At 50.1% G+C, this 17,233-nt stretch overlaps 1 long non-coding RNA gene across 1 annotated transcript in view; it reads right to left on the reverse strand.

Annotated features, from left to right (window-relative positions):
- Positions 1-2,406: 2,406 nt before the first annotated feature.
- LOC140426683 (uncharacterized) overlaps positions 2,407-17,233 on the reverse strand; it is a 259,612-nt gene continuing 244,785 nt past the window's right edge. The window contains exon 2 of the long non-coding RNA XR_011948268.1: positions 2,407-3,043. This is a non-coding gene — a long non-coding RNA (uncharacterized lncRNA). The remainder of the gene's footprint in view (positions 3,044-17,233) is intronic.

Genomic DNA, 17,233 nt, shown 5'->3' on the forward strand with positions numbered 1-17,233 from the left:
AAAATACATTAACAGTGCTATTGAAAAACAAGTTGTTGTATTATATTGACCGTTGTGTGTGTGTGATGCCTCCTATGGGTGATGAGCTGGGAGTTGTGTGTGAGCTGGGCCTGTGGAGGATACAGCAGTGTGGGGTGTGTGAATGTCAGTGTATAGTTCGATGCTGGGTGCAGTGTGTTGAGGTTGTGATGTTGGTGATGGTGCTGTTACTCTGCAGGGTGTCGGGCAGATCCTACCCTGACCACTCCTGTCAACTCGTTCAATTTCTTACCACACTGGAACCATGTCCTGGGGACAGTGCTCCTGGCTGTCAGCTCCTGGGCGACCTCCCTCCATATTCACTGCATTAGCTGCCTCTGTGACCTTCTACCCCATCCCTCTGTGTGTGAGGGACATCCCTCCTCCTCTGGACCTCCTCCACCAGGACCTTCAGAGTCAGATCCGAGAAGCTGTGAGCCCTCTGGTTGGGTCACTGAGCCAATCCTGTGATACACACTTCTCCCCCAGGCAGCACAGTCAGTGGAACGCGGTGAGTACCAGTTAAACAGATGTTTTTTTTACAAAAAGCAACAGTGGTTTCATGGTCATCATTAGACTTTGAATTCCAGATTTTTACGAAATTTAAATTTCACCATCCGCAGTGGTGGGATTTGAACCTGGGACCTCAGAGCATTACCCTGGGTCTCTGGTTTACTAGTCCAGTGACAATACCACTACGCCACCGCTACCACTCCTCCCACCGCTAGCTTCTCGACGCTCGGCCTGGTGAGGCCGTCACTGCTATCAAACATGAAGTGGTCCACATAATGAAGCTCCATGGGCTTCAAGCTGCAAGGACTGTCCAGCCAGCTGATTCGCCGGGACCTCGCTCACCGCTAACAAGGGAGAACAGCACTTAAACCGATCCTGCACAATCAACCCCTGTCAGCTCGCAGCCATGTCACCAAGGAGGCCAGCCCCACGATTCAGGGATGCAGATCCTTGGGCAGGTTGTTGGACGCAGTTGAAATCAGATGGGATTAGACCATAAGACATCGGAGCAGAATTAGGCCACTCGGCCTATCGAGTCTGCTCCGCCATTCAATCATGGCTGATCTGTTGCTCACTCCCATGCTACTGCCTTCGCCCCATAATCCCTGATCCCCTTATTAATCTAGAACAACATTAACAGGGGATGCCCTGTTCCGTGAGGGTCTCAGAGGTTCAATTACAGGGCAGCCAGAGCCGCCTGGGAGGAAGTGGCAGCGGCCATCAGCTCAGGGAGCTTCACCAGGAGGACCTGCACTCAGTCCCTCTCTGGCCTGATGGGCGGCCGGGTCCTCGGGGTGTGGGGCGGGGCCTTGCATATGGGCCGCCACCTCGAGCTTCTGTCGACTCTGCTATCGTCGTCTTCTCCACCATCTAGTCGCCTGGCCTGCCAGCAGCACCACGAGGGCAGCCTCCGCGGGATCCAAGATATCATCCATTCTGTGGAATATCTGTAAGGAATTGGAGAGGGTGACAGCCAGCGGTGCCTTCCATCCCGGGACCTTCCATTGCCCCATTGCTCCCCCCTCCCCCACCTCCCACCCCCTGCCATCTGACACGCTGTGCCCACGCATCTCCAGCCACAGTGGGGCCTCTGGTCATCAGATCTCAGACCCTGTACCTCAGATAATGTAATGTTACCTGGACCAGGCACTAGTCCCCTCCCTGTTGCACACATCCACCCTCTGGTCACCAAAATGTCCCCGGTGCAGAGGCTCAGCCCCTGGATGTTCGGATGTTGGCCGCTGCATCTGTGGTGTTACCTCCACAGTGTCCAGGGATCATTGAACAGAGAACAGTACAGCACAGAACAGGCCGTTCGGCTCTCGATGTTGTGCCGAGCTTTGTCCGAAACCAAGATCAAGCTATCCCACTCCCTGTCATTCTGGTGTGCTCCATGTGCCTATCCAATAACCGCTTGAAAGTTCCTAAAGTGTCCGACTCCACTATCACAGCAGGCAGTCCATTCCACACCCTAACCACACTCTGAGTAAAGAATCTACCTCGGCCATCCCTCCTATATCTCCCACCCTGAATCTTATAGTTAGGCCCCCTTGTAACAGCTACATCCACCCGAGGAAATAGTCTCTGAACGTCCACTCTATCTAACCCCCTCATTATCTTATAAACCTCTATTAATTCACCTCTCATCCTCCTCCGCTCCAAAGAGAAAAGCCCTAGCTCCCTCAACCTTTCCTCATAAGACCTACCCTCCAAACCAGGCAGCATCCTGGTAAATCTCCTTTGCACCCTTTCCAATGCTTCCACATCCTTCCTATAATGAGGTAACCAGAACTGCACACAGTACTCCAAATGTGGTCTCACCAGGGTCATGTACAGTTGCAGCATGTAGCACAATCAATCACTCACGAGACGAGATGAGGAGTCGAACGATAGCTTTATTACGCAGACTTGTTCCCCAGCAGCAGTTACAGAAGGATACTTCCAAAAGGGAAAAGCACTTTGATATACCTGAGGAAAAGAAGACAGATGGATGTTTGTTTAAACACAAACAATAACCCCAAGTTGGTCTGTTCCACCACAGCTCCCCCAAAATTGGTGCCCACGTTACTGTCCTCTCGGTACACACATCACCAAGTCACTGAGTCACCCCAATGGGTGGGCACTCTGGTCAGTCACTCCGTTTCTGACCCTTCCTCCTGTTGTCCGTGGATGACTATTCCACCCGGCTGCAGCACTGAGTCTCTGAAGCAATGTCTCTTCAAACTGGATTTCTGGCTCCATTCCAGTCTCGTGAAGCCTGCCACACAATCTTTCCCCAAACAAATCTCAGCTCTTCTCAGTTCCTCTCACAGGGACCTCAAGGTGAAGCAGACTTTGTAATGTTCAGCTTGTTTACGCAGCTCTTGATGGTGTTTTCCCATCAGTCATCAATCAGGTGTTATGTCCATCAATGAAACTTCATCTTCTGATGCTTCAGGTGACCACGGCAGATAAGATTACTCAGCGACTTGCTCTGTAGTCCAAGGTCACAGAATGCCAGAGGACAGGAATTCTAATCAACAAAAAACAACTTATTTTAATATTCTAGTTTGAGAAAGTGGAAAACCAAAAGTTTTAGTCTAAACACCAGCTGTGTGGCCAGGACAGAGAGAAAACAAGATTGAGAAAAACAGGTCACTGCTGATTATTATTGATTAATTAATCAAAACACAATCAGAGCTGGGTTAAGATCAATATTTGTCAAGTGAGAAAATACAAAATCACTTCAAATATTAAAATCAAAGCAGAGCTGAAATAAAATGTAAAATACAAAATTGCAAAAATTAGTGGCAGCAGCAGGCCTCAGGCCTACATTCAGAATATTGTACAAATGGAATCAAGTGTTTCTGTTTGGTTCCAGACATTGACATGGTTTGCTTCTTTGGGCACGACCTTCCGGCCATGCTGCGCTGAAAAGCAGCTCGCTGCGGCAAAGTGGCGCTGGTGAAAGCCAGGAGACCCCGCTCCCGGAATCTACCCGGCTCTCAACACAAATCTCGCAGGACGCTGCAAGGTGAATCCCGCCCACAGTGGGCACGATCACCTTTTAGCAAATCTGCATATCAGGGCGAGGCAGTAAGCCTCACTCTAATGTGCAGATTCGCAAGGTACCTGAGGCTTTGGGGTTCAATCCCTTTGTCTCGGGGACCTTGGGCGAGCGCCGCTTGGTCCTGTTCCCCATAACCGGGGATTCCAGAAGGAACGGCACTCATGGAGGTCTCCAGGGTGATCAGCTGCATTTCCTTTGGGCATGGAGGTGCCTTGTCACTGCTGGTGCCACCTGAGTACCCTGGCAGTGCCACCTGGGTGCCAGCCTAGCACTGCCAAGGTTCCCAAGCGACCCTGCCAGCTGGTATGGGTACTGCCAGGATGCCAAGCTGGCATTTTTTGCACGTGCTTGATCGGGCCCAGTGTGGGTTGGGAGGGGACACTCTTGCATTCGGCCTGAGTGGGGGGGGGGGGGGGGTTGGGGATTCTTTTTGTGGCCTCGGAGATTGGTATGCCATTTTTAAATGGCGTCCCGATCTCTCGCTACAACGTGAAGTTCCGGCGAGCGGAGATCCCCAGTGTAGCAAACGGGACTATGTGCGGCCTCGGCCTCGCGATTCCCGTTCAGGCCCCTTATTCAAAGCGAGTTGCATTGAATAGCCTTGTGTTCCTCAGCACTGCGAGTGCTGGCAATCATGTAGCTATACACGCTCGCTCGGGGACTTTGTTCCCCTTTGGGAAGATCACGCCCCACCTCATCTTCTCCTCAAACAACATTTTATTTTCTCAGAAGTATCTCTCTAGTTTATAGCTGGAGCATTTTCATTTTAAACTGACCCCAGATTCTAATAGGTTTGTTGTTGAGATGCCTTCTTTAATTCTGATTAAAATTGGATTTCTCCCAAACTTCAGGCTTCAGGTTTATCTTTATATTTTGGGAACAAACGCATTTTAAATTCTTCTTTCAGCTCAGAAGCTGGCAGCATTTGAATTAATGTCAATTGTTCTCAAACCTTTTGAAATTAAAATTTCCTGTTGAGAACTTTATCAGAAACCAAACCTCAAATCATTACACTTTGTAAGAACTGTATCAAAATTTAAATTTCCTCTTCCTTGTGTGTGTGAATTGTTTTCAGATTTAAAGTGCCAGGTGTTTATCGACACATATTCTTTGGATGCGATCTAACGGAAAGATTTTTAAGTGTGGTAGCGAGCAGGAATTGCTGGCTGTTTCCCGACTGCTGACCCGACGCGACTGCGACCGGTATCTAAAACCAATTCGGACTGGTAATGATGCCTCATGGGCTTCACATCATATACGACAGTCCTGCCAGCTATCTCTGGATAAAAGGGTTGATGTCTGAGGAGAGATTAAACAGTTTGGGTTTATACTCGCTGGAGTTTAAAAGGATGAGAGGGGATCTGATCGAGATATATAAAATACTGAAAGGGATTGATAAAGTAAACGTAGACCAAATGTTTCCCCTCATAGGACAGTCTATAACAAGAGATCACAGATATAGGCTGAGAGGCGGTAGATTTTGAACTAAGACGAGGAGACACTACTTCTCGCAGAGGGTGGTGCATTTGTGGAACTCGCTGACCCATAGTGTGGTGGAATCTCAGTCATTAAAAAGATTCAAGAAGAAGACAGATATACTTCTGATTAAAAAAACAAGTTAAAGGGATATGGGGAACAGTTAGGGAAGTGGATTTGAGGCCCGGAAGAAATCAGCCATGATCTGATTGAATGGTGGAGCAGGCTCGAAGGGCTGAATTGTCTACTGATGCTCCTAATTCCTATGTCCTATGTTCCTATGTTAATTCGCCTGGGCTGCGGCTGGTAGCTCCCTACTAACGTGGGGTAGCAGCACTTAAACCGATCCCACAGAGCAACCCCGACAGCAGCACAAACCACACCACCAGGGATACCCGCACCATGGTTCAGAGAATCCGATCCAGTTGGACTGTTGGACGCGGTGGAGTGCGGATGGGACACCCTGTTCCCCCAAGGGGGTCGGCGGGTCAGCCACTGGGCAGCCAGTGCCGCCTGGGAGGCAGTGGCAGCGGCCGTCAATGCGGGGAGTGTCACCAGGAGGACCGCCACCCAGTGCCGCAGAATCTCTACGACCTCCACCGGGCTGCACAGGTGAGTTGGCATCGGCCTCCTGGCACTGGTCCCGTCGGCCGCCCCCGGTCACCGCTCCCCCGTCAACAATGAATGAAGCTTGTGGTTCACAATGCCCTCGTTCTGTCCCGCGGGAGAAGTTGGCACATAACAGATGGGAAAAAGCCCAGACGGATGGCAGGGTGCCAGACATCAGGGGCGGGATTCTCTGACCTGCCGCCGGGCCGGAGAATCGCTGGGGGGCGGCGAGTATCCCGCCCCCGCCGGCTGCCGAATTCTCCTGTGCCGGATTTGGCGGGGGTGGGAATCGCGCCGCGCCGGTCGGCGGCCGCTGACAGCGGCCCACCCGGCGATTCTCCAGCCCGCGATAGGCCGAGCGGCCACCCGTTTTAGGCTCGTCCCGCCGACGTAAATTAGACCTGGTACTTACCGGCGGGACCTGGCTCTGCAGGCGGCCTCCGGGGTCCTGGGGGGGGGGGGCGCGGGGGGACCTGGCCCCGAGGGGTGCCCCCAGGGTGGCCTGGCCCGCGATCAGGACCCACAGATCCGCGGGTGGGCCTGTGCCGTAAGGGGCACTCTTTCCCTCCGCGCCGGCCGGTGTAACGGTCGGCCATGGCCGGCGCGGAGAATAACCCCCCTACGCATGCGCTGGGATGGCGCTAGCACACGCTGGCACTCCCGCGCATGCGGCAACTTGCGCCTGCCGGCGGAGGCCCTTCGGTGCCAGTTGGCGCAGTGCCAAGCCCCTTCCACGCCGGCTGGCGCGGCGCCAACCCCGCCGGCGCCGGCCTAGCCCCTGAAGGTGCAGAGGATTCCGGACCTTCCCGGCGGTCCGATGCCGGAGTGGTTGCCACTCCTCGGCGCCGGGACCGCCGCCCCGCCGGGTAGGGGAGAATCCCGTCCCAGAATCCTCACCCCATACGAGGAACGGGCCCTGGAGGTCGCGGGGTTGGCCGAGGACAGATTTGTCATAAACATCGAGATTGACCTGCGCCGCAGAGGTAAGTATCCGCGGGCAGCCACCCAGATGACCCGTCACACATGCATTGTTCATGTCAGACGTAATGTCCATTCTCCTACAGGATCTTCATCCGATGCTGCCAGCCCATGCACGGTGGTCCCTCCGCCCTCCTCGCCTCCCAAGGGAACACCTCGAAGGACAGCTCCGAGGATGCCACCATTGATGCGTCACAGCTATTAGCTCCTCCCTCCATCAGCACAGAGATACACACCTCGGTGTGAAAGTAGTGGACAGGAATCAGGGGCATAATGTGGAAAGCACCACACAGTTGCTGATGCACATTAGGTGGAGGCGGGAAAATCGAGATGCACAGCAGTCGGAGCTATGTTGGATCCCAGGACCTAGATGAGTCCCATCAGATGCTGAGCCTCTGGACCAGGCTATCCCGGAGCTGATGCAGTTGATGGGGTGTGGCTGTGAGATTCAGAGGGCGATATCAGTGACACTCCAGTGGGTCCACAACTGATCGGAAGAGTCTCAAAGGTTACGGGTGCAGCAGATGGCACCAGAAATGCGTGGTTCTGAGGTCAATACTGCCAGGGTGGCAACCGCAGTGGAGAGCCTGGGGCACGTCGTCAGCATCATGGGTGGTGTGTCCAAGGCATGGCTCAGTCAATGACGGCCATGGCGGAGCACCTCCACAGCATGTCCGAGTCACTGGGGGACGTTTCACGGACGCAGGTGGACCTTGCTGAAGCCACTGCAAAGCATGTCCCAGTCTCAGGTGGGCATTGCTGAGGTGCTCCAGAGCATTTCCCAGTCGCTAGGGTCAGTTAGGGTCACGATTGTGCGCCTTTACAACACCCAAGAGATGTGAAGCTTCTGTCACGTTATTCTGCACTGTGGGATGGCCTGCAATCCCACCCTACCCCCTCCCCGGCTGACCTCCCCCGGCCCCGGCCCTGGCCCTGGCCCCGGCCCAGCTCCAGCCCCCCTCCTGGACATGGTGGTCCTAGATCTGGGCCACCCACCCTCTCAAGGCTTACCATGTGCAGGTGATGGGAGGGGGGGGGGGGGCACCGGTGGCATTTTCAACATCCACACAGTGAAGAATATTCCTTTTTTGCACATGTTCACCATGCCTATTCCCCAATTGATTTGTTTATTGTTGACCTGTCCTCTCCTCAGTGACAGCAGCTGAACACCTGGCAATTGTCATCTCTGATCATGCTCCTCATTTTGTTGATTTTCATTTTGATTTTGACCATCTCGAACACCCAGCCTGGAGACTAGGCACCACTTTGCTGTCTGATGACAAATTTTGTGAATGTTTGTCTGTTGCCATGGCAGACTTTATCAAGCTCAACAAAACAGAGTCAATGGGTGGGATTTACCGGCTGTTCACATCGGGGGGAAATTCCGGTCCCACACCGGTGCAAGGGTTTCCCGGTGATGAGGGGCGCTGTCACCGGGAAATACCGTTGACAATCACGAGACCGGTAGTTGCCGCTCGCAGTTCACCTCCGCCACCGAAAAACACACGTTCGTTGGTAAATCCTGCCCAATATCTCCATTAACACTCTGGAAAACACTAAAGGCCGTCATAAGGCAGGAGATAATCTCATATAAAGCTCGGATCATGAAAAAGGAGAGAGCTGAACGACACAGGCTAGTGGACTCCATCTTGGAGGGTTTACCGCCAATATTCATGAAGTCTTAAAATCAAATAACTGCGGATGCCGGGATCTGGAACAAAAACAGAAAATACTGGACAATCTCAGCAGGTCCGACTGCCTCTGTGGAGAGAAAAGGGAGCTAATGTTTTGAGTCCGGATGAATCTTTGACAAAGCTCATCCAGGCTCGAAACGTTAGCTCCCTTCTCTCTCCACAGAGGCTGTCGGACCTGCTGAGATTGTCCAGTATTTCCTGTTGTGGAACCTGAAGTCATAGTATCTTTGGATGCAGAAGCAGCATTTGATAGGGTGAGGTGGAACTACCTTTGCGAGATCTTGGGTAGATTTGGGTTGGGCCCCAAATTTGCCTCCTGGGCTCGTCTGAGGTGTAGTGCCCGAAAGCCAACATCCGTACAAATACGGCTTCCTCAGAATATTTTCCGCGAGGCAGGGGCACTCGACAGGGCTGCCTGCCTTCTCCGTTGCTCTTTGTGACGGCCATTGAGCCTCTTTCGATAGCGTTAAGATCATCAGATGGATGGAGGGAATACACCGGGAGGGAGTGGAGTATCAGGTCTCACTCTATGTCAATGATCTTCTCCGATATATTACAGACCCGACCTCCTCAATGGACAACATAATAAGGATACTCACAATATTTGACACTTTCTCAGGGTACAAGTTAAATGTGGGTGAAAGTGAGTGTTTCCCAGTGAACCAATCAGCCAGAGAGGCTCAGCTTGGTTCGCTGTCATTTCGCCTCTCGTCCTCAATTTCTGATACCTGGGGATCCGTGTAGCCGATAACTGGGCTTCACTCCACAAACGTAGCACAGGACTAAATCGCTGGCTTTGAAAGCAGACCAAGGCAGGCCAGCAGCACGGTTCAATTCCCGTACCAGCCTCCCCGAACAGGCGCCGGAATGTGGCGACTAGGGGCTTTTCACAGTAACTTCATTGAAGCCTACGCGTGACAATGAGCGATTTTCATTTTCAAACTGAACTTCACAAGCCTCATCGGTAAGGTTAAAATGGACTTACAGATGTGGAACAGTCTTCCTCTGACTCTTGCAGGCAGGATCCAAGCTGTCAACGTGAATGCTCCCAAGATTTCTATTTTTATTTCAATGTATCCCCATTTTTTTGCCCAAAGCATTTTTATTACAGTTAACAAATAAATATCTGGGCAGGTAAGAGTCCCAGAGTTCGCAGCGCTCTGCTTCAGCGAGACAGAGCATCGGGAGGCTTGGCCATCCCAAATTTCCTGTTGTATTACTGGGCTGCCAACACGCAGAAAATCCTGAAATGGCTCAGTGACTCGGGATGAACTGGAGTAAAATGGAGGCACAGTCTTGTGCCACAGCCTCCTCCCACACGCCATAATTACCACACCACTACCTTCATTGGTCCTGCCCCTTTGGATAGATTAGATGAGAAATGGTGGGGGAGCTTGACTCCCTATTTACTGAGGAGGTTTGGAGGGAAGATCTCTACAGGGTGGATTCCACTTCATCTTGTGTCAGACTGAGTTTGATTCAGTCCAAAGGATGACATAGAACACATTGGACAAATGGTGTGGAGATGCCGGCGTTGGCCTGGGGTGAGCACAGTACGAAGTCTTACAACACCAGGTTAAAGTCCAACAGGTTTGTTTCGATGTCACTAGCTTTCGGAGTGCTGCTCCTTCCCCAGGTGAAGGAACATACCTCTTCATTCTCCTGAGGAAGGAGCAGCGCTCCGAAAGCGAGTGACATCGAAACAAACCTGTTGGACTTTAACCTGGTGTTGTAAGACTTCGTACTACATTGGACAAAGGCACAGAGGAGTGGATTCTTTCGAGATGTGGAGATGAAGTGTGACTGTTGTCCACATACACCAGCTAACCACACGCATGCGTTCTGGTCTTTTCCTAACGCTATTCACACATACCAGCTAACCACACGCATGCGTTCTGGTCTTTTCCTAACGCTATTCACACATACCAGCTAACCACACGCATGCGTTCTGGTCTTGTCCTAACGCTATTCACACATACCAGCTAACCACACGCATGCATTCTGGTCTTGTCCTAACGCTATTCACACATACCAGCTAACCACACACATGCGTTCTGGTCTTGTCCTAACGCTATTCACACATACCAGCTAAGCACACGCATGCGTTCTGGTCTTGTCCTAACGCTATTCACACATACCAGCTAAGCACACACATGCACTCTGGTCTTGTCCTAACGCTATTCACACACACCAGCTAACCACACGCATACATTCTGGTCTTGTCCTAACGCTATTCACACATACCAGCTAACCACACACATGCGTTCTGGTCTTGTCCTAACGCTATTCACACATACCAGCTAACCACACACATGCATTCTGGTCTTGTCCTAAAGCTTTTCACACACACCAGCTAACCACACGCATGCGTTCTGGTCTTGTCCTAACGCTGTTCACATACACCAGCTAACCACACGCATGCGTTCTGGTCTTGTGCTAAACTTGCTGGATTGGATTTCATTTTTACCCGATATACATGATTTTACAGGTGTGGTAAACCACTGTTGCACCTCTATTAGGTGATGTATGGTAGGACCTGTACTACAGGTACGTTGGTAGTCCCTGTCTGCTGGCTCCACCCAGTAGGTGGAGTATAAATATGTGTGTCCTCCATGCTGCAGCCATTTCGCCAGCTGCTGTGGGAGGCCACACATCTTGGAGCAATATAGCCTCAGTTGTACCCAACTCAAGTCTTTGTGCAATTGATCGTGCATCAACAGGTAACCCTAGAACCTTGCCCACTGGTTGCAATATTCGGAGTCTCCGACTCACCGATATTCCATTCGGGAATGGGGGCAGACGTTCTTGCTTTCACCTCCTTAATAACCAGGAGGTGAATACTACTTAACTGGAGATCTCCCTCACAGCCCAAATCATTGGCATGGGTGGAAGATTCCGTCCCGCTGTGCCAAATTTCTGGTCCAGCACGCCGGCGGGATGCTCCTTTTCGCCGGCTGGTCATCGGGTTTCCCATTGTGGGGCAGCCCCACACCGTCGGGAAACCCCCGGGCTGCCGGCAAAATGGAGTATCTTACTGGCCCAGAATATCATTCTTTCATCTGGTAAAGATTAGGTTTACCTTTAGAGGCTCGGTGGGGAGGTTCTATCATTGATGGTGGCCATTCATTTAATCTCTTAAAGACCTGGACACTTTCGAGGGTTTGGGAGGTTGAGTTATAAGGGGTTAGGTTTGATATGAGGAAATTTTTCATGTCCACATTGACTCTTACCAACGTTTACAGATGCACCATAGAAAGCATCCTATCCGGCTGCATCACTGCCTGGTATGGCAACTGCTCGGCCCAAGACCGTAAGAAACTACAGAGTCGTGAACATAGCCCAGTCCATCACACGAACCTGCCTCCCATCCATTGACTCCATCTCCACCTCCCGCTGCCTGGGGAAAGCGGGCAGCATAATCAAAGACCCCTCCCAGCCGGCTTACTCACTCTTCCAACCTCTTCCATCGGGCAGGAGATACAAAAATCTGAGAAAACGCACAAACAGATTCAAAAACAGCTTCTTCCCCGCTGTTACCAGACTCCTGAATGACCCTCTTAGGGTCTGAACTGATCTTATAGACTGAACTGATCTTTCTGGACTATACACAGAACAATACTTTTCACTGTACCTCAGCACATGTGACAATCAATCTAACTCTACATATGAGGGTTTCTTGATCCATTGTATTCAGATATCACTTTTCCTTTGACTCTGTATTTATATAATATATAATATACATATATCTTTGTTAATATGAATGTTAATGTTTATGTTTGATATTTCATACCTCTAAATAAAAACACGAGGGTCCATTCTGCTCGAGGGGGAATGGATTCATTCAGCAATCTGAAAGCTCAAGCTGTGATTGGAAAGAGTGAAGTTCCTGTAAGTCAGCAAGAGGTTGCTGCAGAGTCTGGTTCATTTTAAACCCAGCGAAAAGCTGTTGTATCTTTAGAGTCCATTCAAACTGTGCTTTCTGGACAGAAATCTCAACTCCAACCGTATAACTTCAAACTTTGGTTTGTTTAATTTCATTGCCCTTTAATCCAACTCAGAATCCACATTGTGAGGCTTTGAACTCAGTTTGCTGAAACTCCACAAACAAATGACAATTTAGAGAAGGAAATACATTGAGCTCACACACACAAATTCTTCATTACACACAGACACACAAATATAAAGATTTGTATATTTCCATTCTTGTAAGATTTATCTGGGCACTTCCAATGGCGACCATGGTGTGAGCGGTCGCACATTTGATGGCTCCCGCTCGTGGTGGACCTTTTCCCTGGCTGACGGCAGAGCTGAGCGATTGTATAAGGGGCAGGAGAGGTGGAAGATGAGTATCCCACCAGTTTATGGTTCGTGGACCACAAGTGGTCAAAAAAGGAGGGAAAATTCGTTGAAAGCTAGTTTGCCAGCCCAGTGGTCGACGGATCAACTAGTGACCTATCTGCATGAGACGTTTTCCCAGCAGAAGAAGGAGTACTTGGAGGGCCCAGCCAGGGTGGTGGATCCGATAAAGGCGGGAAGAGGCTGCAGGACAAAGTGGAGGATTAGGAAAATAGATTGTGCAGGCAGAACTTGAGGATCATGGATCTGCCGGAGTGCAGTGAGGGAGTGGACACTGATGCATATGTGGCACAGATGTTCGAGAAGCTGCTGGGTGAAGAAGCATTTGCTCGGCCTTGGAGGTGGACAGGGCGCACAGGGCGCTTATGAGGAACCGCAGAGAAACGAGCCGCCAAGGGCAGTGTTGGTACGAATGCACCGGTTCCTGGATAAAGAACAGATTCTCAGGCCGGCCAGGCAGACGAGGAACTGTACATGGGAAGGTGGCGAGCTGCATGTCTACCAGGACCTGGGTGCGGAGCTGGCCAAAAGGCAGCCGAGTTATAACAAGGTTAAGTCACGGTTAAGAAGGGTGTGAGGTTCGGCATGTTTTACCCAGCGCGTCTGTGGGTAACGTATGAGGGCCATGGTGGGCTGCTTTTTCTTCTTTGTGTTTGTTGGGGATTGTAAAGTTTGTACAGCGAGGATGGTTGAGCGGGGGGGGGGGGGGCGGGGGGGAATCAGTTGGGGGTAGGACGCATGGCATCATGGGCGGGGGGCACTAGGCTCGCTGGGCGGTCTAGCTCGCAGAAGCGCAGTGGGGGGGGGGGGGGGGGGGAACAGGTGTGAAGAGATCTACCATGCTGATTTAGTGAAGTCTTGCGACACTAAAACTCAGTAGAAATTTGAGTTAAACGTCTCAGATGCAAACAAGAATCTTTTATTGCTTCTATTTGATTACAATTAGGAGAAACTTAAATCTATTCTCAATAAAGTCCAGCCGGCAAAAGGACTTGAAGAGAAGTAACTTATAAACAATTTAACTTTCAAAATAATGCAGAAATGGTTTCTTGCTTCCGGCAAAACAGCTTGCATTTACTTCACGAGTTAGACTGGAAAAGTGAAAATATGAAAATAAAGATAGCGAGTAGTTAGATCAAAGTATAGAATGATCCTGGATAAAGATGGCTGTACGGACCACCATGTTTAAAGAGAATTTTCTCAGTCGTCCTAATTGGTTTGGGTGAGAATCAAATACATTTGATTTGATGGTGAACTGTCAATCCTTAATGTGCAACATAAGTTCTGAATGTTTCATGTTTGAATATTTGTGTATGTTATGGAATGCGATTCTGTGCTTTTATCAAGACTGGTTTCTACCGGTTTTCTGCTGACTTTGCTTTATCCACATTCTGGACAATGGTACCTTCATATTTCTATGGTGCTCACTTGGCCTTGATCTGATTACTGGTACAGCTTATTTCTTAATGTCAAACTGACTTTGAAAATATGTTCATCAGAATAGCTTTTTCATCTTGCTTAGTGAAAATGTTTTTATCTCCAATTAGTTTATGCATGTGTCAGGCTTTTTGTGTCTCTGGTGAAGCTCTGTGTTTTGTCATGACCAGAGGTTATGAGTGCTGAAATTCTGTCTGTCACTGGTCATGAACCCCCCTGAGGGGTAACCCTCGCTCTCTCTCTCTCTCTCTCTCTCTCTCACCACAACAAAAGCTTCAGTGACTTTACATCAATTTTTTCTTTCACGTATTTAATTATTTACCAAACATTCAGCGGGCAACTCATCAACTAAATTTTTATCTGCCGTTGCTGATGTTATGTTTATAGTCCATCCATTCTCATTGCTTTCTTACCAGGAGATGGATCCCTCCCTGTTTTCACATGTCTCTCACTACAGCTGACAAGTGGAAACGGTTAATACTATTTTGCTGCACCGGGTATCTCACGACACCTGTCACTAGGAAACGGTCAATACCATTTTACTGCACCGGGTCTCTCACTACACCTGACACTAGGAAATGGTCAATACTGTTTTACTGCACCGGGTCACTCACTACACCTGACACTAGGAAACGGTCAATACCGTTTTACTGCACCGGGTCTCTCACTACACCTGACACTAGGAAACGGTCAATACCGTTTAACTGCACCGGGTCTCTCACTACACCTGACACTAGGAAACGGTCAATACCGTTTTACTGCACCGGGTCTCTCACGACACCTGTCACTAGGAAACGGTCAATACTGATTTATGCACCGGGTCTCTCACTACACCTGACACTAGGAAACGGTCAATACCGTTTTACTGCATCGTGTCTCTCATTGAACCTGACACTAGGAAACGGTCAATACCGTTTTACTGCACCGGGTCTCTCACGACACCTGACACTAGGAAACGGTCAATACCGTTTTACTGCATCGTGTCTCTCACTGCACCTGACACTTGGAAACGGTCAATACCGTTTTACTGCACCGGGACTCTCACGACACCTGGCACTAGGAAACGGTCAATACCGTTTTACTGCACCGTTTCTCTCACTACACCTGACACGAGAAAATTGTCAATACCGTTTTACTACACCGGGTCATTCTCCACACCTGACACTAGGAAACGGTCAATACCGTTTTACTGCACCGTGTCTCTCACTACACCTGACACGAGAAAATGGTCAATACCGTTTTACTGCACCGGGTCTCTCACTATACCTGACACTAGGAAAAGGTCAACACCATTTTACTGCACCGGGTCTCTCACTACACCTGACACTAGGAAACGGTCAATACCGTTTTATTGCACCGCGTCACTCACTACACCTGACACTAGGAAACGGTCAATACCGTTTTATTGCACCGCGTCACTCACTACACCTGACACTAGGAAACGGTCAATACCATTTTACTGCACCGGGTCTCTCACTACACCTGACACTAGGAAACGGTCAATACCGTTTTATTGCACCGCGTCACTCACTACACCTGACACTAGGAAACGGTCAATACCATTTTACTGCACCGGGTCTCTCACTACACCTGACACTAGGAAACGGTCAATACTGTTTTACTGCACCGAGTGACTCACTACACCTGACACTAGGAAACGGTCAATACCGTTTTACTGCACCGGGTCACTCACTGCCCCTGACACTAGGAAACGGTCAATACCGTTTTACTGCACCGGGTCACTCACTGCCCCTGACACTAGGAAACGGTCAATATCGTTTTACTGCACCGGGTCACTCACTACACCTGACACGTGGAAACGGTCAATACCGTTTTTCTGCACCGGGTCTCTCACTACACTTGACACTAGGAAACGGTCAATACTGTTTTACTGCACCGGGTGTCTCACTAGACCTGACACTAGGAAACGGTCAATACCGTTTTACTGCACCGTGTCTCTCACTACTCCTGACACTAGGAAACGGTCAATACTGTTTTACTGCTCCGGGTCTCTCACTACACCCGACACTAGGAAACGGTCAATACTGTTTTACTGCACCGGGTCACTCACTACACCTGACACTAGGAAACGGTCAATACCTTTTGACTGCACCGGGTCCCTCACTACACCTGACACTAGGAAACGGTCAATACCGTTTTACTGCACCGGGTCTCTCACTACACCTGACACTAGGAAACGGTCAATACCTTTTGACTGCACCGGGTCCCTCACTACACCTGACACTAGGAAACGGTCAATACCGTTTTACTGCACCGGGTCTCTCACTACACCTGACACTAGGAAACGGTCAATACTGTTTTACTGCACCGGGTCACTCACTACACCTGACACTAGGAAATGGTCAATACCGTTTTACTGCACCGGGTCTCTCACTACACCTGACACTAGGAAACGGTCAATACCGTTTTACTGCACTGGGTCCCTCACTACACCTGACACTATGAAATGGTCAATAACGTTTGACTGCACCGGGTCCCTCACTACACCTGACACTAGGAAACGGTCAATACCGTTTTACTGCACCGGGTCTCTCACTACACCTGACACTAGGAAACGGTCAATACCGTTTGACTGCACCGGGTCCCTCACTACACCTGACACTAGGAAACGGTCAATACCGTTTTACTGCACCGGGTATCTCCCTACACCTGACACTAGGAAATGGTCAATACCGTTTTACTGCACCGGGTCTCTCACTACACCTGACACTAGGAAATTGTCAATACCGTTTTACTGCACCGGGTCTCTCACTACACCTGACACTAGGAAATAGTCAATACCGTTTTCCTGCACTGGGTCTCTCACTACACCTGACACTAGGAAACGGTCAATACCGTTTTACTGCACCGGGTCCCTCACTACACCCGACACTAGGAAACGGTCAATACCGTTTTACTGCACCGGGTATCTCCCTACACCTGACACTAGGAAATGGTCAATACCGTTTTACTGCACCGGGTCTCTCACTACACCTGACACTAGGAAATTGTCAATACCGTTTTACTGCACCGGGTCTCTCACTACACCTGACACTAGGAAATTGTCAATACCGTTTTACTGCACCGGGTCTCTCACTACACC

Source organism: Scyliorhinus torazame, chromosome 7 (assembly GCF_047496885.1).
Source record: "Scyliorhinus torazame isolate Kashiwa2021f chromosome 7, sScyTor2.1, whole genome shotgun sequence".
NCBI classification, from domain to species: Eukaryota; Metazoa; Chordata; class Chondrichthyes; order Carcharhiniformes; family Scyliorhinidae; genus Scyliorhinus; species Scyliorhinus torazame.